Here is a 20,436-nt window from a genome sequence, read left to right on the forward strand (position 1 = left end):
TCATGCCACGGTCAGAAAGGTTGGAAGAGAGAGTGATTCGATCCGCCTGGGAGGCACCTTGTCGATTCCCCCCGTGCAGGTTTCCATCCTGAGGAAATCGGCGACTAAAAGATAAGATAGAAGACCAAGCAAGATCCCCTTCCTTGAAGTAAGTCCGGAGCGGGAGCAACTTCTACAGCTAATTCAGAACCCCTTGATCCTTTCTTTTCTTATTTCTTTTCTTTATTATCTCTATTATTCTTAAGGGAATAATAGAGATAATAAAGAAAAGAAATAAGAAAAGAAAGGATCAAGGGGTTAGCGAGCCTTTACGATATTTACTATATTTCGTCCGTTTCGGATATAGCACGTCCCTTTTTTTTTATATATGAAATCCGACTTTTTCATTCACTTAATTGGTGCATCTCATATGATGTTTTCCTTTGGCTGAGAGATAGAGCAACAACGTCCATTTCAATTATCACGAGTTGCTGAGTGAATTGATGGATAGCAAAGATAAATGACTATAAGGAACCAACGATTCTCTCTTCTTAAACAACCAATATCCTCCACACTTAATCAGCATTTGATAGATTATCCAACCCCGAGAAACACTCATGGTTTTTAGTCGTTTTGTAAATTCGTACATAAATCATCGTTCAATCTATTTCTTTTCAACTTCGCCTCACCGTGACGTTTTGAAAATTAAGGTAAGACTTTTCATTGAAATTCTTGAGGGTGGACCCATTTTAAGTTTTTAACAATGTTTTGGTCCTTACTACTATATTTTTCACTTATTTTCTTTGACACACCCCGACCCGGAATGTCCACTAGGACCCCAAATTGAGCTGTGTTGGCCGACACCTAGAAGGTGACGAAGCCATAAAATGTGATAGTGTATAAAAAGTGAATAAATTTGAATCTAAAAGTGTCTAAATACCAGAGTGCGTTACGAGTGGGAGCGAACCCATTTCACACGCGATGTCAGAGCATAAGTAAGGTACAGTAATGTGGGTAAGAATCATACCCTTAAAAGTAGCCACCAATACTAAGATTAACTATATATCCTCGTCGATATGAACTCAGCAGTTAAAACCTGAAGGGGTACAAAACAGAAAGTGTGAGTAAGCAGTAAAACCAAGCTTCCCAAAACTATTACCTTTCTAACAGTAATAACCCCTCACTGTAATTCCCTTATCGTTTTCTATAGGACAGTACAACATATATACATATATCCAAACCATACTCAGAAATGACCAAAACCTCGGTTTGCCATCAACTCCACCATACATTAATAAGTAGGCCAAATGAACTTAATTAATACAAAATGATATATCAGTCAGAGTCATCTAAAATGACATGTACAACTTATCCATATCTCATCAATCATGGCTAGCATATAAGTCGGAGTCACCTATAGTGACCTGTACGACTTATCCATATCTCATCAATCATGGCTAGCCAATAGCTCAATAAGTATACCTGCACACGAGTTAGAACCACCTAAAGTGGTCTGTACGACAGGACTGGGTGTAAATAAATACGCTCAAGTGCTACGATCACGTGAAGACTGTGCGAATAATCACGGGTCACCTATGAGTCGGAACCACCTAAAGTTGTCTGTACAACAGGACTGTGCACCTACCTTGGATCCAAGGTAAGCGTAAGGTGCGGGAGGTGAACATCACATGAAGGACTGTGCCCTGGCCACAGGCGGGAGCACTAACACCGGGGTGTAGGTTTATGAGCTATACTATATCTCAACACAATTGTACTCACTACCATCACTAACATCAACATGTACTCACCTGAAGCTTACCTGGGCGTCCGCGGTGTCAGATAGCACTTCAAAGCATTCACAATAGTTAGGTTCAGGTAATATCCATATGAATATGCCATGATGCAATCTATACCCCAAACATTTCTTGATATTCCTAAAATATATAATACGGCGTAACATGTACAATCAATAACATCCTACTCCCAAACTATTTACTTTTGAGAGTAATCATCAGTGTTAAGCCCAATTAGACCCTAATTACATTAACTATTATTACTTACCTTTCCTTACTTCAATTTCTTAATTCTTCACGCATTGATTCATGATCAACATTAATCGCCAAATCATAAAGCTAAATCTCACACTTCCCACCAATGTCCTTCACATTGCTCAATTCACTAAACAAGGCTATTGTCTCAATTATTTAATCTCATTTATTATATGGCTGCATCTAACGTCTTGTTAGACTGCCTACGTACCCTAAACAGGGATCAAGCCATTCGTAGTTCGAAATGATTAATTGTAGGTAACAAGGAGAGATCACTATAGAAGTGCTTGGGGAACTATCAATTATATGCCTATGAAAGAAAAAGGCCCACTCACCTGGAGTCCACGCTATGATTATCTTGCACGCACATCGAGACATCACGATCTATCGTCGCTTGTGACCAATTATCAAATCACGTCTCGAAGTTTTTACCGATAGAATACATAATTTACATAAAACATATCCTCAAGGACCTTCAAGAATAATTTGAGACCCATTGACTAAAAGTCAACCGTCGATCAAAGATCGACGGTAGGGTTTACAACCCTGTATAGCTCGATTTGGAAGATCCGCATATCAGATTTCCAATCTGTAACTCCCAACGATCCACAATATGTTTCTAGAATAACATATTAAATTCTCATTACGATCCAACAGTTGGATCTCCGCCATTTGCCCAAAACCAAGTGGACGTGAACATTTATTTTACTAACTTACAAATTCAATTCGGGAAGATCCGTACATCGGATTCCCGATCCATAAATTCCTATGATCTTTAAATATTACGTATTATAATGTATCCAAGTTTGGTGACGATCCAACGGTCGGATCGTCGATTCACATTTTCATCTAGCAACGTATCGTAACGAATTTAGGTTCCAACGATCAACCTATGTCATTCAAATAACAAAACTGAATTCAAGACATTCGACATAGCCTAAAAATAGCATTGGCGGCCCACTGGCCACGCGCCGCCGCGGGTGGCTGTCGGCGGCCCCGACTCGCCGGAAAATCCAACTATTTCCAAAAATTCTCAAACTTCACATAAATGAATATCCCAATGAGTGGAGCAACTTTCATACCTGCCACGAAGTCCAAAAGTGGACGGAAGATGGTCAATTTTTCCCACAAAGCCGGCGGATGCCTAAAACTTCCCGATGTCGATTCGTCTTCTACAGTGGTCCAACGGGGTCAAGGTTGGTTGGGTTTTTCTCCTGGGATGATGGGCTACAAAGCCCAAGTGGTGGCATCGGCAATCACTTTGCCGATTTGCTGGAAAATCAAAAAGAGTGGCTGGAGCATCGTTGATTTTCGTCGACTTTCGTAGCCTCAAACCACCACATACCATGGTTAATCAAGGTGGTTCTTGGGTGGATTTTGTAGAGGGGAATGAGAGCTTCAAGATGGTGGTGATGACGTCGAAAAACTCCACCGGAGTTGGTCGGAATCGGCTTTGGAAAATAGGAACTTGTGGTGGGTGTGGGTGGACGGGAAAGCCACTTCCCTTTTTTTTTTTTTTTTTTTTTTTTTTCTTCTTTCTTTCCTCATTTCTGATTTGGCTTCACCCCACAAAGTAGGGATTTAATTTAATTAACACTAAACCTTGAATAACCAATTTCGAACGTCCGTAACTATACCGTTATAATCCGGACTCGCAAACGGCTTTCGCCTATACGTTCGTACCAACGAGTACTACGAGGATATGCTAAAAGAATAAGTCTCACATCTCTCAAGTCGATGGTCAACAGAAGTCAAAGTCCTTGCCTCTAGGGCAATTTCGTAAATTCACGCTTTTAAAATAAAATAAAAACGTAAAATTTGGAACTGGTTGTCACATTCTTAGTTTTCGGCTTAAATATTAGTCTAAATACACATTCATTGCTCAATAAACTGTAAAACCAATTCTAAATGCCTTATAAAGTTTTCCTTAAAGCTCAAGAAAAATATTTCGAGAAAATCAAAATTTTGAATTTTTAACAAAAAACGTAGGTTAACACTCACGGTTTTTAGTCAGTTTAACAAATTCGTACATAAATCATCGATCAATCTATTTATTTCCACCTTCGCCTCACTGTGAGTTTTTGAAAATGAAGGTAAGACTTTCTGTTGATATTCTTGGGGGTAGAATCTCATTTGACAATGTTTTGGGCTTCGCTACTATATTTTTTCACTTGTTTTCTTAGTTTTCGGCTTAAATATTATACAAAACATACATTTATTTCTCAATAAACCGTAAAATCGCTTTTAAATGCCTTATAAAGTTGTCCTCAGTGCTCAGGGAAAATATTTCGATAAAATAAAATATTTAAATTTTTAACAAAAAAGCGGTTTAATACTCATGGTATTTGGTTGGTTTTGCAAATTTGTACATAAATAATCGTTCAATCTATTTCTTTTCACCTTCATGTCACCGTGAAGTTTTGAAAATTAAGGTAAGACTTTCCGTAGATATTCTTGAGGGTAGAATCCCATTTGACAATGTCTTGGGCCTTGCTAATATATTTTTCCACTTATATTCTTAGTTTTCAGCTTAAATATTGTACTAAACATATTTTTATTGCTGAATAAACTATAAAACTGCTTCTAAATGCCTTATAAAGTTGTCCTCCAAGCTCAAGGAAAATATTTCATGAAAATAAAAAATTTGAATTTTTAACAAGAAAAATGGGTTAACATTCACGGTTTCTAGCCGTTTTGCAAGTTCGTACATGAATTTTCGTTCAATCTATTTCTTTTCACCTTCACCTTACTGTGAAATTTTAAAAATAAAGGTATGACTTTTCGTTGATATTCTTGAGGGTCGACCCCATTTTTAGTTTTTAACAATGTTTTAGGCCTCACTACTATATTTTTCACTTATTTTCTTAGTTTTTAGCTTAAATATTATACTAAATATACATTTATTACTTAATAAACCGTAAAACCGCTTCTAAATGACTTATAAAGTTTTTCTTAATGTTGAAGAAAAATATTTCGCGAAAATAAAAAATTTGAATTTTTAACAAAATATGTAGGTTAACACTCACAGTTTTTAGTCAATTTTGCAAATCGTACATAAATCATAGATCAATCTATTTATTTCCACCTTCACCTCACCATGAGTTTTGAAAATTAAGGTAAGACTTTCTATTGATATTCTTGAGGGTAGAATCTTCTTTGACAATGTTTTGGGCCTCATTACTATATTTTTTTCACTTATTTTCTTAGTTTTCGGCTTAGATATTATACAAAACATACATTTATTTCTCAATAAAACGTAAAACCACTTCTAAATGCCTTATAAAGTTGTCCTTAATGCTCAAGGAAAATATTTCGTGAAAATAAAAAATTTGAATTTTTAACCAAAAAAAAAGGGTTAACACTTCTGTTTTTCAGTTGGTTTTACAATTCCGTACATAAATCATTGTTCAATCTATTTCTTTTCACCTTCGCATCATGGTGAAGTTTTGAAATTTAAGATAAAGACTTTTCTTTGATATACTTGATGGTAGGACCTCATATGACAATGTTTTGGGCCTTATTACTATATTTTTTCACTGATTTTCTTAGTTTTTGGCTTTAATATTATACTAAACATACATTTATTGCTCAATAAATCGTAAAACCACTTCTAAATGCCTCATAAAGTTTTCCTTATTGCTCAAGGAACATATTTCACGAAAATATAAAATTTGAATTTTTAACCCAAAAAAAACATGGTTTTTAGTCGGTTTTGCAACTTTGTATATAAATTATCGTTCAATCTATTTATTTTCACCTTCGCCTCACGGTGAAGTTTCAAAAACTAAGGTAAGACTTTCCGTTAATATTTTTTAGGGTAGAAACCCATATGACAATGTTTTGGGGCTCACTACTATATTTTTCACTTATTTTTTTAGTTTTCGGCTTAAATATTCTACTAAATATACATTTGTTGCTTAATAAATCTTAAAACCGCTTCCAAATGGCTTTAAAAGTTTTACTTAATAGTCACGGACAACATTTTGCGAAAGTAAAAAATTTGCATTTTTCACAAAAAACAAAAAAACGTGGGTTAACTAACACTCACGATTTTTAGACGATTTTGAAAATTTGTACATAAATGATCGTTCAATCTATTTCTTTTCACCTTCGCCTCACCATGAAGTGTTAATAATTAAGGTTAGACTTTCCATTGATTTTCTAGAGGGTGGAACCCTATTTTTACAATGTTTTGGGTCTCACTACTATATCTTTCACTTATTTTCTTTGTTTTCGCCTTAAATATTATACTAAACATGCATTTATTGCTCAATAAACTGTAAAACCACTTCTTAAAGCCTTATTATGATATCCTTTATGCTCAAGCAAAATATTTCACAAAAATAAAAAATTTGAATTTTTAACAAGAAACGTGGGTTTTTACAATGAAGCAAAACCTCACAGTTTTTAGTCGTTTTGAAAATTCATACATAAATCAACGTCCAATCTATTTCATTTCCACTTCACCTCACCATGAAGTTTTGAAAATTAAGGTAAGACCTTATGTTGATATTCTTGAGGGTGGTATCCATTTTAACAATGTTTTCGGCCTCACTACTAGATTTTCCATTTTCTTAGTTTTCAGTTTAAATATTATACTAAACATACATTTATTGCTTAATAAATTGTAAAACCACTTCTAAATGCCTTATAAAGCTGTTCTTAATGCTCAAGGAAAATATTTTGCGAAAATAAAAAATTTGAATTTTTTACAAAAAAAACATATACTGCGGTTTTTAGTCAGTTTTGCAAATTCGTACATAAATCATCGTTCAATCTAGTTCTCTTCATACTTGCGTCACCGTGAAGTTTTGAAAATCAAGGTTAGACTTTCAATTGATATTCTTGAAGGTAGAACCCCTGACAATGTTTTGGTCCTCACTACTATATTATTAACTTAGTTTTTTTAGTTTTCGGCTTAAATATAAAACTAAATATACATTTTTGCTCAATAAACTGTAAAACCGATTCTAAATTTCTTATAAAGTTTTCCTTAATGCTTAAGGAAAATATTTTGCGAAAATAAAAATTTGCAATTTTGACAAAAAACGTGTGTTACACATGAATTTTAGTTGGTTTTGCAAATTCGTCTATAAATCATCATTCAGACTATTTATTTTCACTTTCACCTCCCCGCAAAGTCTTGAAAATTTAGGTTAAACTTTCCGTTGATATTCTTGAGGGTGGATCCCCATTTAAACTATGTTTTGGGCATCTCCAGTATATTTTTCACTTTTTTTTTTCGGCTTAAATATTGTACTAAATATACATTTGTCGCTCAATAAATCATAAAATCGCTTCCAAAAGCCTTTGAAAGTTTTCCTGAATGCTCACAAAAGATATTTCCTGATAATAAAAAATTCGTATTTTTCACAAAAAAAATGTGGGTTAACACTCACAGTTTGTAGTCGATCTTGCAAATTCGTATATGAATCATCGTTCAATGTATTTATTTTCACATTCACCTCACTGTAAGTTTAGATAATTAAGGAAAGACTTTCCATTGATATTCTTGAGGGTGGAACCATATTTAAACAATGTTTTGGGTCTCAGTAGTATATTTTTCACTTATTTTGTTTTAATTTTCGACTTAAATATTCTACTAAATTTTATTTTTTTTGTTACTCCATAAATCGTAAAACCACTTCCAAATACCTTATAATGTTTACCCTAATGCTCACAAAAAATATTTCACAAAGATAAAAAATTTGCATTTTTGACCCAAAAACGTGGGTTAACACTCATGGTTTTTAGTCGATTTTGCGAATTCGTACATAAATCATCGTTTAATCTATTTGTTTTCCACCTCACCTCAACATGTTTTGAAAATTAAGGTAATACTTTCCGGTTATATTCTTCAGGGTATAACCTCATTTAAACAATGTTTTTGGCAACTCTAGTATAGTTTTCACTTATTTTTTTTGTTTTCGTCTTAAATATTTTATTAAATATATATATTTGTTGCTCAATAAATCATAAAACCACTTCCAAATGCCTTATAAAGTTGTTCTTAATGCTCAAAGAAAATTTAAAAAAAATCATTTTTCACTAAAAATGTGTGATAACACTCACAATTTCTAGGCATTTTCGCAAATTCATACATAAATCATCATTTAATTTATTTATTTTTACCTTTGCCTAACCGTGAAGTTTTGAAAATTAAGGTAAGATCTTTCGTAGGTATCCTTGAGGTTGAAACCCCATTTAAACCAGTGTTCTAAAACGCGGTCAAGGCAGCCGCCTAGGCGTTAGGCGTCGAACCGCCGCTGCGATTTTTCCAAAAACGTTCAATAAATCGGCAAGGATATTAGGCGATGTCTAAGCGGCCGACTGGGCAGTCTCGGTGGCGAACTAGGCCGTTCTATCAAAAAATTACACGTCGCTATTTCACTACATAGCGTAGAAGATGAGGGCAACAACCTAAAATCTGAAAGAAAGAGAGAGCGAGAGAGAGAGTCAGAGACCAATAGAAGGAATAACAGTGCAATTACTGGAAAAAAATGAAAATTTTGACCTGAACTCTTCGGATTTCTTCACCGGAGCCGGCAACGTTTTCGAGGACCTTTGCTGCGCTAGACTAGGTTTTGGGAAATGTTGCAAGGCAAGAAGATAGGGAATTAGGCGGAGAAGACAATGGAGAATTGGGCGGAGCAATCGAAGAAGTGAAGGAAGAGGAAACGGGACACCCCAAATTAAAAGCATCCCGATTTCCAATGCGTCTCTGTGAACTGAAGATGAAGGAAGAAAAAAATGTTGCTGGCGAATTTCTGCAGTCATGTGTGAAGATGAGAGGAGAGAGTGCAAAGAGAGAGAAAGAGAAAGAGAGAGAGAGATTTCAAATGGAGTGATGCGGACTGGGATCTCAAATCCAAGGTCAAAACTGATGGTTTTAATTACGAAAACCATGGACTCTAATGGTTTTAATAATAAAAACCACCTAAGGTGGACAAGTGATGGGAAAGAGCAGAGGTGTGGTGGACGAGTTGATGGTTTTAATAATAAAAACCACCACATAGTGGGCTTTTTATATTTTAAAAAGTTTGTTATATATATATATATTGTGTGTGTGTATAAATCTTATATAAATTATAAATTATTTAGAGAAAAAAAAAATTTCCTAGGCAAGCATATCATATATGTACATAAAATATTCACATATGTATGTTCTTCTATAAGAAATAACATATTAGTCAATAATTATTTACATTTGATATACTAAATTTAATTAATTCATAAAATATATAAGAAGTTTATCTAAATCCGCCTAGACCCCGCCTAGGCGCTAGCCCTCCGCCTGACTAACGCCTAATGTTTTTTAGAACATTGATTTAAACATGTTTTGGGTCTCACTAGCATATTTTCACTTATTTTTTTAGTTTTCAGCTTAAATATTGTACTAAATATATATTTGTTATTCAATCAATCATAAAACTGCTTCCAAATACGTTATAAAGTTTTCATTAATGCTCATGGAAAATATTTGGAAAATATACAAAATTTGCATTTTTCACAAAAAATATGGGTTAACACTCAAGATTTTAAGTCGGTTTTACAAATATTTATATAAATCATCGTTCAAACTGTATATTTTCACCTTCGCCTCACCGTGAAGTTTCAAAAACTAAAGTAAGATCTTCTGTTGATATTCTTGAGGGTGGAACCTCATTTTAACAATGTTTTAAGCCACACTACTATATTTTTCATATATTTTCTTTATTTTCGGCTTAAATATTCTACTAAATATACATTTGTTACTCAATAAATCATAAAACCAATTTCTAATGTCTTGTAATGTTTTTTTAATGCTCAAGAATTTTTAACACAAAAAGGTGGATTCCCACTCATAGTTTTTAGTCAGCTTTACAAATTCGTACATAAATCATCGTTTAGACTATTTATTTTCACATTTGCCTCACCGTGAAGTTTTGAAAATTAAACAAGACTTTTCATTGATATTCTTGAGGGTGGAACCCTATTTAAACAATGTTTTGAGCCTCACTAATATATTTTCACTTATTGTTTTAGTTTGCATCTTAAATATTCTAGTAAATATACATTTGTTGCTCAATAATCATGAACCACTTCCAAATGCCTTATAAGGTTTTTTTTAATTCTCACGGAAAATATTTCACAAAAATTAAAAATTTACATTTTGACAAAAATCGTGGGTGTCTCACGATTGAAAATCGATTTTGCAAATTCAGAATAAATCATAGTTCATTTTCATATTCGCCTCGCCGCAAAATAGGTAAAAATTTTGGTATAGTTGGCCTTAAAATATGATTAAACCCAACCTGTATACAAAGTAGTTCAGAAATACTTGACAACAGAACATCCCCAAAAGGCTGAGACCCTCTACTACAAGTATGTTAGTTCGGAGCGTCAGTACTAATGTGCATGCGACAGTTAAAGTATTCAAAAGAAATTTCTAGATGTTTTATAGATTTGTCACAAAAATTCTACGACAAGGGTAGAAGTGTGTCAAAGCTATCTGCCAGTCTTTGACATCCACCAGATCTCTGCCTCTAGGTCCCGAAAGGAGACGCAAAACAAGAAAAGAGTGAGTGGACAAAAAGAAAGTTTTCTAAATCATTTCCCTCTTTTAACATAATAACCTCTTGTTGAAAATCCGTATTTATGAGAAACAATACCATATCTATACATACATAGATGGATAAATACTACAAATCCATAGCAATCCTCATGTATCTCAAATCCCAAAAATCATGTATCCAAATTCGTAAATCACCATCATCATAAAGCAACACCATAATCATAATAATCGAATCGAATTTTCTAGCAAAGGTGATGTCTTTCCTCGTCGACACCCATTTTCGCAGGTTTGGCCGGAAAATCCATTTTTCCAACGAAGGTGACTTCTTTCCCCACCTTCAATCTGCCTGGTCTAGTGGTTGTTCAGAGATACAAAGGTGACGTGTTGCGCTCGACGAGGGCTTGAATTTTGATATAAGATTAGTCGAAATCAGTGTTCGAATGATAGATATGATGATCTGAGGTTAGGAGGGCAAAGCAGAGGAAAAACAAGAATAGTAGCTTCTGCACGAAGGGAAGAAAAACATAGTCGATTTGACTTCTAGAAAGTTCACCTCTAACTTACCAAATTGCCCTTTAATTTGAAAAATTCGTAACTATATTGTTCAAACCTTGAATCCAAATCTATTTGCGATCACACGTTCATAACAAGGAGTACTATTTAAATAAAATACAATATTAGCCGCCAAGTGTTTAGAGCTCAAAGGTCCCAAAAAGACGAAATTTACTCTTTTAGGGGCATTTTGGTCATTTTGCAAATAATAATAATAATTTAGAAGAAAAGTCGAGGACGGACTGTAACAATCTACAACTTTGAAGAAATTTTTGACCCCAAATTTCCAGTGTTCTAAAAATCAGCCTAGGCGCTAGGCGGTGAGGTGCCAACCCGATTGGGTGCCAAACGGTTAACAAAATCGGAGAGTTGTTAGGCGCCCGCCTGGGCACTCCTAGGCGGTGGTGCTAGGCGATTCTCCCTATCGCCTTCCACATCCGATCACACCAAGTAATCACATATTCATTGAGAAATCTGACAAGGGAGGGAAAGAGAGAAAGCGAGAGATGGAGAAGGAGAGGGAGAGAGATCGTGCAAATAGGGATGGAGGTGAAAGGGTTTATCTGCTGAAGAGAAAGGGATACAAGAGAGTGCATGTAAGATTTGAGAGAAAAATGAGGGTGCGGCTAATGTTTTGCTAAGGTTGGAAGGAATTTTTTATTACAAAAGTTTTTGACAATTATATCAAGCCCAACATCTTTTTTAAAGAATAAGGCCCAACAATAAGTAATAACTTAAATTTAATGGTCTTAAAAATAACCCTAAAAGTTTATGATAAATATTTATTTTTGTATGTTTTGCATTTTATTTTTATTTCAAATTTTATATACAAGCATGGTTTTTTAAGTGTAAATATGCACTTATTTATATATTATATAACAAATTTATTTAAAAAATGCAAATCCGCCTAGCCCGTCTAGGCCCCGCCTAGGCGCTAGGCGCTAGGTTGCCACCCGACTAGCGTCTAGCGTCTTTTAAAACCATGCAAATTTCTAGAACAGACTACTAGATAAGTGTGGATATTGACCATGCATATGCTCCTCAATCTCCCAAGTAGCCTAAACCTCATAATTGCTTCATAGAACATTCACTACAGGTATCACCTTGTTCCTCAGAACCTTCTCTTTCCTATTAAGGATCACTACCTTAGCATAAATCCTGCTTTAGTTGGGGGCTGCAACACATGTGACTTATGTGGTATGTACTTCCTCAACAAGGATACATGGAATACATCGTGCACCCAAGATAACGTTTGTGGCAGAACTAGCCTATAAGCAACTGGGCCTACGCACTCAACAATCTCATAAGGACCAATATATTAGGAGCTTAGCTTACCCTGTTTGCCACATCTGACACCACCCTTCCAGGGTGACAATTTCAAGAACACAAATACACCAACATCATACTCACGGTCCTTAGAATACCTGTCTACTGTGATCTTCTGCCTTTCTTGGGCAACTTTTAAGTGTCATTTAATCACCTAGATTTTCTCTTTAGACTCGTCACCCAACTCTTGCCCCTTAAGTACTTGTTCACCCACCCATGTCCAACATAGAAGAGTTCAGCACGCTTTCCTATACAATGCCTCACAGGGTGTCATATTAATGTTGGAATGATAGCTGCTGTTATAGGCAAATTCTATCCATGACAAGTGTTTATCCCAATTATCTCTAAACTGAAGAACAAATCCTCTCAGCATATCTTCCAAGGTTTGGATCATCATTTCTGATTGACCATATGTCCGTGGGTGAAGGGCCATAGGGTACAGTAACTTTGTACCCATAACAACCTGAAATGCTTTCCATACCCGGAAGTGAATCTTGGGTCTCTTTCCGAAAAATGGAGACAGGTAGACCATGGAATCTAATAATCTGGTCTATAAATATATCTACTAGCTTACTCAACTTGTAGTTCTTTCAACTGCTAAAAGTGCGCTCACTTAGGAAGTCGATCAACAATTATGCAAATCTCATCATATTTCAAGGAAGTGGTAAGTAGCCCATATACCAAATCCATGGTGATATCCTCTCATTTCCAAGATGGAATTAGGAGTCTATGATAATCTCGAGGGTTTCTGCCTTTCTACTTTTACTTGTTAACAAATCAAGCATTGATTCACATACTCGGCTATATCCATCTTCGTCTCTGACTGGTAGTTGTAGGGCTTCATAGTGTGGTACATTTTTCTACTATCTGCGTGCATAACATAAGTTGAATTAGGATCTCTTCTTTAATTCACCATTCTCCTTTGGTACAAAAAGTCTGATACCCATCATCAAAATCCCATCTTTGCTGACAATGAGATATGTTCTCATTCCACTAAGGACTTCCCCCTTTAGTTGCACACACTAGGGATCCTCATCTTGAGCTTCTCGAACTCTATCGGTAAGAACAGGTCTAACCTGAAAATAAGCTAGTAAGGCTCCTTGATAATCTACAACGAAGATCACACACGTGCTCCTTAACTCTATTAACAATGGAATATAAATTGCACAAACAAATGTCAATTGCCAATATGATTTCCAACTAAGAGTGTCGACCACCACATCAACTTTGTCAGGATGATACTCAATGGTGTAGTTGTAATCACTAATCAGCTTCATCCACCTCATATATCTCATATTCAATTCCTTCCAAGTGAAGACATACTTGAAGCTTTTGTGATTTGTGAAGATAAGACATGTTTCTCTGTAGAGGTAATGTCTCCAAATCTTCAAAGCAAATACCGCTGCAGCTAACTCCAGGTCATGAGTGGGACAAATCTTTTCATGGGATTTAAGTTGTCTGGAAGCACATGCAATGACTCTCCCATGATGCATCAGCACACAACCCAAACCCTATAAAAGAGCATCATTATAGATCTTAATTCATCACTCTCATTAGGAAGTGCCAACACAAGTGCATGTGTGAGATGGTATTTCAACTCCTGGAAACTTCTCACAAATTACATCCCAAATGAACTTTACTCTTTTCCTAATCAACTTTGTGAGTGGCAAAGTTATAGCAAAGAAATCTTCACAAAGCGCCATTAGTATCCAGCTAGACCAAGAAAACTTCTAACTTCAATCACATTTTTAGGTTGCTCCCAAGCTACAATTGCAGATACCTTCTAAGGATCATCATAAATTCCCCCAACTAGAATCACATGGCCAAGAAAACTAATATGACTCAACCAGAACTGGTACTTATTGAATTTAGCATATAATTGTTCCTTTCTCAATGAACAATTACGAAGCGATCCAACTATGGTCTAAATGCCATGTTCATTAGATCCATAAATGATACAAGAGCATTCATCAACTCAAAGACATCACTAGAAACTCAGTGTGCCATAGCAAGTCCTCAATGTTGTCTTGGGAACATCCTTTCTCCTAATAAGTAACTGATGATATCCTGATGTTAAATCTATTTTAGAGAATACATGTGCACTCTTAAGTTGATCAAACAAATCATCAATACAAGGCACGGGATAGCAACTTTTCACTATCACCTATAGAGTTGGCTCCAATCAATACACAAACTCATACTCTCACCCTTCTTCTTTACAAAGAGAAAAAGAGCACCCTAAGGTGAAGTGCTAGGTTGAATAAACCCCTTATCTATCAAGTCCTGAAGTTGAGTTTTCAACTTTCTCTACTTAGCTAGAGTCATTCGATATGGTGCTAAAGACATGGGATCAGTGCTTGGAACCAAGTCAACGGTGAACTCAACTTCTCTCTCGCAGCAACCAAAGTACATCCTCAGGAAATACATCGGGGTTCGTTGACAATAGGAACATCCTCAACTCTAACAGGAGAATCTTCCTTCATCACTACACGAGTCAAATGTCCCTCACAACCTTTTCCCAAAAGCTTATTTGCTCTCAGTGCTGAAATTATACTGTTCTGAAGAATTCTTCTCTCGCCCTAAAAAATTATGTATGATCTCCCAAGTGTCCTAAGAGTGACTTCCTAAGTGTAACAGCCCACCAAGGAATAATTTTTAGATTACCAACCCATTTCTAGACTAAGGTCAATGTCAAGAATAATCAAATGAATGAAAACAACCTCCACCAGCTCATCACTGATGAAAACTGGACAACCCTTGAATGGGAATTCAAATCCAAGAGTTGTTGCTTATGGATTAACTTTTCGAGCAAACATCAGCGAAATAACCGAATGTGTGACACCAGGATCAATTAAAACTCTAGCTAAGTATCTAAAAGCATTTAACGTACCCATAATGACATTGGTTGGTCTACGCATCCTGCTGGATTAGGTTGTACAATCTCCAACCTGCCTATCAACCTGTGCGGCCCCCTCGACTCCTCTGGGGCTGACTGCCACACCTAACTAACTATACTAGGCCATGCTACTAGATGCTCTACTCCAATACTTTGATATGTCGATACTTATGTTGTTGCGTACCTGCATTATAGTATGCTCGCTGAACTTGTATAGAGCCCATACTCTTTTCATGTTTCATTAAGGGATATTCTCGCCACCAATTATTTATCTAACCACACGTGTGATATTGAGAAATGCCCCGTCTACAATCACCATCTTGGTGTTGTCTAGATCGTCGACAATACAGACGACTTGCACTACTAGCAGTACCACCAGACTGCTATTAGAGAAATGAGAACTACCAGACAACCTCCCTCCAGATCGTGGAGTGTTAGTGCTAGAACTGCCACTAGAAGAAGCAGAGCTTTGTCCACTCTTCTTGAATGGTCAACGGTCTCTCAAACCTCCCACTGAAAATCTGCCTCGTTGTCTGGACCCAGATCAATTGTAGCTACTACTACCAACATCAAGATTAGCAAAAGCTTCTATTCTCAAGGCCACCTGAAATTCCTCATTGTAAGTCCAACAAGGATTGGATGCGGCAGCCATTCTAATGTACTCATTAAGTTCAATATGAAATGAGTAAGCTACTCATCTGGGTCTTTTTCTATGGCAAGGCAATACTTTGGGAGTTCACTGTACTTCCTCTCATACTCCGACACTCATATTTCCTTGTTGGAGATCCAAAAATTCTCTTCTTCATTTTTTTTTGTGGTTATTGAACTCCGGAGAAAAGAACCTGACTTTGAAATTAGTTTTGAAACCATAATGTTTCAGGGAAGCATACGCATTTCAACATTCCACCGAGATCTTGCACTCTCCATGAGGAAAATTGTGGTTGTGGAAACCCAATACTTCTCAAGGCAGTTATTCATGGTTCACAAGAGGTGCTCCATTTCCTCCAACCAATTCTTTGCTGATCTCCATCACCTGCCCCATCAAGGGTTAGTGCTCCCATCCTACGTGTTATCTCAGGGAAGGTACGACTACCATCCTAACACTCTGAAAGCCCTATGCAGTAGCATCCTTAATTGATCTAAGCCAGGAAAACTATATGGTGGAGTGACTGTTTAACGTCAAGATGGCATTGCTCTGGCAATAAAACATAAGATTATTTTGGCCATACGACACTATAAGGTGCATGATTTCAGGATTCCTAAAGCTATGCTCTCTCAAACACGTCTCGACCCGGATATCCATCTGAATCAAGTCGTTTGGCGAACACCTGTAAGGTGATGCAAGCCAAAACATGCATAAAGGATAAGACTTAAAAATTCAAGTAGGGCCTTTCAAAATTTTGATGTAGTTTGCCTTAAAATATGATTAAAACCAACCTGCATACATAATAGTTCACAAATATTTCACAACAAAACATCCCTAAAAGGCCACACCTAATGGGTCTCAGGCCCTCCACTTCAAGCATGTTCATAGTTCAGAGCATAAGTACTAATGTGCATGCAGAAGTTAAAGTATTCAAAAGAAATTCTAGATGCTTTATCCATGCATAGATGGATTTATTACAAAAATTCTATGACAAGGGTAAGGCTCCTTACATTTTGGAAGTGTGTCAGAGCTGTCAACTAGTCCACGACATCCACCAGATCTTCGCCACTAGGTCCTGAAGGGGGCGATAAACAAGAAAAGTGTTAGTAGACAAAATGGAAGTTTTCTAAAATATTTCCCTTTTTTAACATTAAACCCTTGTTGAAACTCCGTGTATATGAGAAATAATATTACATATATACACACATAGATAAATACTACAAAATCTGTAGAAATCATCATGTATCTCAAATACCATATCTTGTAGTTCCAAATTCGTAAATCACCATCATCATAAAGCAACATCATAATCATAATAATCCAAACCAACACTTACACCAATGGTAATGCAAATCACATGCCTAAGTTGGAACTCAAACGCAAATGATATGTACCTTGCCGGGACTCTAACTGGAAATGTAGACAATTGAACCCATAATAAGAAACGAATTGGGACTTTAACCGATAATATGAATAAGTTGGGACTCTAACTGGAAATGTAGAGAATTGAACCCATAATAAGAAACGAATTGGGACTTTAACCCATAATATGAATAAGTTGGCACTCTAACCCAAAATGTGAATAAGTTGGGACTCTAACCCACCTTGATGACTCTAACCCAAATATGAATGGAGTTGGCCCTCTGACTCAACTATGGGACTTTAACACATAATGAATGTCATGACAATAATGTATTCTATGGATGTAGGAGAAAGATACTAAAACATAAGTACATGTATACCAAGTGGTGTATAAGATCATAAATCCAATGAGGTGGATTATGCATGATCATGCCTATTAGTGAAACCATCATCTCATAAAACCAAATTCCCACAATAGTTTGCATATCCAAAATAAAACCATAATTCTCAAGTATGAAGTATCAAGTATCAACCATAATCAACAGTAAACCACGTATAGACTTGATCACAAGTGTAGTCAAAACCATTCAAAATCATTTGTAATTATATATAGATATATAAGAAAACCAGATATAGGCATGATCATAATTATAGTCAAAACCATTTGAAATCATTTGTGATTATATAGAAATATAAGGAAACCATTTTGTGAAGACAAAGTCCACTCACAGGAACTCCGCTCTGTCCTCGTCGTGAGGAGGATGCTCTCTTAAGTGTCTAGACTGTCTGAAAGACCTTGCACCTACACAAGCCATTTTCACTCAGAAAGCATTCAAGATGTAAAGGTAATTTAACATGGACAGATTCTAATGACTCGGTCTTCTAATCTCAAATTAATGTAATTCTTCGCTCACAATTTCTAGCATACAGACCCCATCATCAAAACCACACGAAAACCTTAGTAATGTCGAGAATATTTCAACACATAACCTACCCACTTCCACACTAGACCGCAACTTCTAAGAATTACTTAATTTCCCAACAACACAGCAAAGTACACCATTTACTAAACCTAGTTGTTAAACCCAAAATAAAAGGGACTAGGGTTTTTCGTATTTTACCCAAAATTCGTCCGTATTCATGTCCTAACTTGCAGCTGAGCTTCGATTCCTCGTCCAGCCAACAAATCGAGTCTACAATTCAACAAACAACCACAATTAGAATTAAAACCTTGAATTTCGAAAATTCTTCAGAACCCAAAAGTTGAAATCAAATAAACCCACTTACATAGGTAGAAAGCCCGTGAGGAGAGGATCAACTTTATCTGTTGGGCCGAGACCCATTTCCCGTCGGCTTGGCCGGAAATTCGAACTTTCCAGTGAAGGTGACTTATTTCCTCGCCTTCAATCTGCCTGGTGCAGTGGTTGTTCAGAGATTCAAAGGTGACAAAAGTGTTGGGCGAGACGACGGCATGAATTTTGATAAAAGATTAGTCGAAATAGGTGTCCGAATGAAAAAGATATGGTGATTGAAGGTTAGGAGGGCAAAGGAGAGGAAAAACAAGAACAGCAGCTTTGCTGCTGCTGGTTCCGCACGAAGAGAAGAACAAAGAAACGAAGCAATTTGGCTTATAGAAAGTTCAACTCGGATTTACCAAATTGCCCTTTTTAACTTTATCATCCAAAGATTCCAAACTAATGAATTTAAATCTGATTATTTAAATAAAATAAAATATTATCAACCAGGTGTCTTGAGCTTGAAGGTCCCAAAAGATGAAATTTACCTTTTTTAGGAGTATTTTGGTGCCTTCATAGTCAGCGGAACTATTTTACAATAAAAATTAGAAACGGATTGTGACGCACAAGGTTTTGAAAATTTATGTAAAATTTTTTCTGTTGATATTTGTGTAGTTGGAGTGCCGTTTCGGCAATATTTTGTGTCGCATTACAATTTTTGTCTATTTAATATTCAGTTTTTCGGTTTAAATATTTATTAAAAGTTTATTTGTGGCTTGATAGATGATAAAATTGGTTTTAAATGCATGATAAAATTAAAACATCTTCAAATGAGATATCAAATTTTAAATATAAAATTTGAATTTAACAGTTTACGTGGCGTTTTGATATTTTTTTAAGTTTCGTTCTCCTTTTGATATATTAAATTAAATTATTATTTTATTACATTATTTTGTTTTCTTTTTATTTTTTTATTTTTTAAACTCGAAACGAAGCCCAGCCCTTCTTTCTGGACTATTCCTGATTATCTTCTCTCTCTCTCTTCTGAAACTTTGTATATCCACCTGCTTCTCTTCTCCATCATTCTCTCAATCTCTTTTTTTTTTTTCTCGTTTCGTTGATGATAAATTTAAAAGAAAAAGTAAAACAAAAGGATTGCTGTAGGGAAAAAATTGATATTTATATTTTAATGGATCTGGATTCGCAAGATTGATGCAACTTCCGCTAGACATAGCGGTGCTCGTCCTAGTCTTCTTTCTCGTTTCGTTTTAAAATCGGCTGATTCCAAGATATTGTGGAAATGAAGGAGAGGGGAAGGAGAAAGATGAGAGGAACTGTGGAACGGGAGAGAGAATCCTGTGCACAGACGAGAACACAAACTAATTTCCATTGCAAAGAAAAATATCCAACTATGAAGACCATGGCGAAGAAGGGAGGAGCATATTTTACCTTTAGGCCTGCAACTTCGTTTGCAGGTGTGGTGATGGACTCCATGGACTTTCTTTTTCGGGATTGCAATGAACATTCGAGAGCTTTTGTCTGAGCTACGGTGTGAAATGGAGAAGGACAAGCGGCGATGCTCTTATAAATGACAAAAATCAAGCTCACTTCAGATTTACGTGTAGGTTTAAACGCCAAATCATCAATCTTTACATTGGGTTTGAGGTTGAGATCGTGAGGTTTGTTTCTGGGTTTGCTTCCCAGGAAAGGGAAGAAGAAGGCTCATAGGCGAGTGAGATTTTAGGTTCCAGTGAGACAGGAAAGTTGGAGATTTGATAAAAATTTAATTAAAAAACATTTAATAATGAATTAAAAAAATATTTGAAGCTGCTGTCAAA

General features: G+C 35.9%; 2 long non-coding RNA genes across 2 annotated transcripts; both read right to left on the reverse strand.

Annotated features, from left to right (window-relative positions):
- Positions 1-7,634: 7,634 nt before the first annotated feature.
- Positions 7,635-9,064, reverse strand: LOC148689179 (uncharacterized). Its single transcript, XR_015958684.1, has 2 exons — positions 8,542-9,064; positions 7,635-8,454 (listed from the first exon to the last, which is right to left on the reverse strand). It is a non-coding gene; the product is annotated as an uncharacterized LOC148689179 (long non-coding RNA).
- A 7,681-nt stretch (positions 9,065-16,745) lies between these two features.
- Positions 16,746-20,062, reverse strand: LOC137707435 (uncharacterized). The gene is made up of 5 exons (XR_011064709.2): positions 20,048-20,062; positions 18,651-19,954; positions 18,485-18,556; positions 18,093-18,165; positions 16,746-17,076 (listed from the first exon to the last, which is right to left on the reverse strand). It is a non-coding gene; the product is annotated as an uncharacterized LOC137707435 (long non-coding RNA).
- Between the last annotated feature and the right edge of the window lie 374 nt (positions 20,063-20,436).

This window comes from Pyrus communis, chromosome 17, assembly GCF_041283825.1.
Source record: "Pyrus communis isolate YQ-2024b chromosome 17, ASM4128382v1, whole genome shotgun sequence".
Lineage (NCBI taxonomy): Eukaryota > Viridiplantae > Streptophyta > Magnoliopsida > Rosales > Rosaceae > Pyrus > Pyrus communis.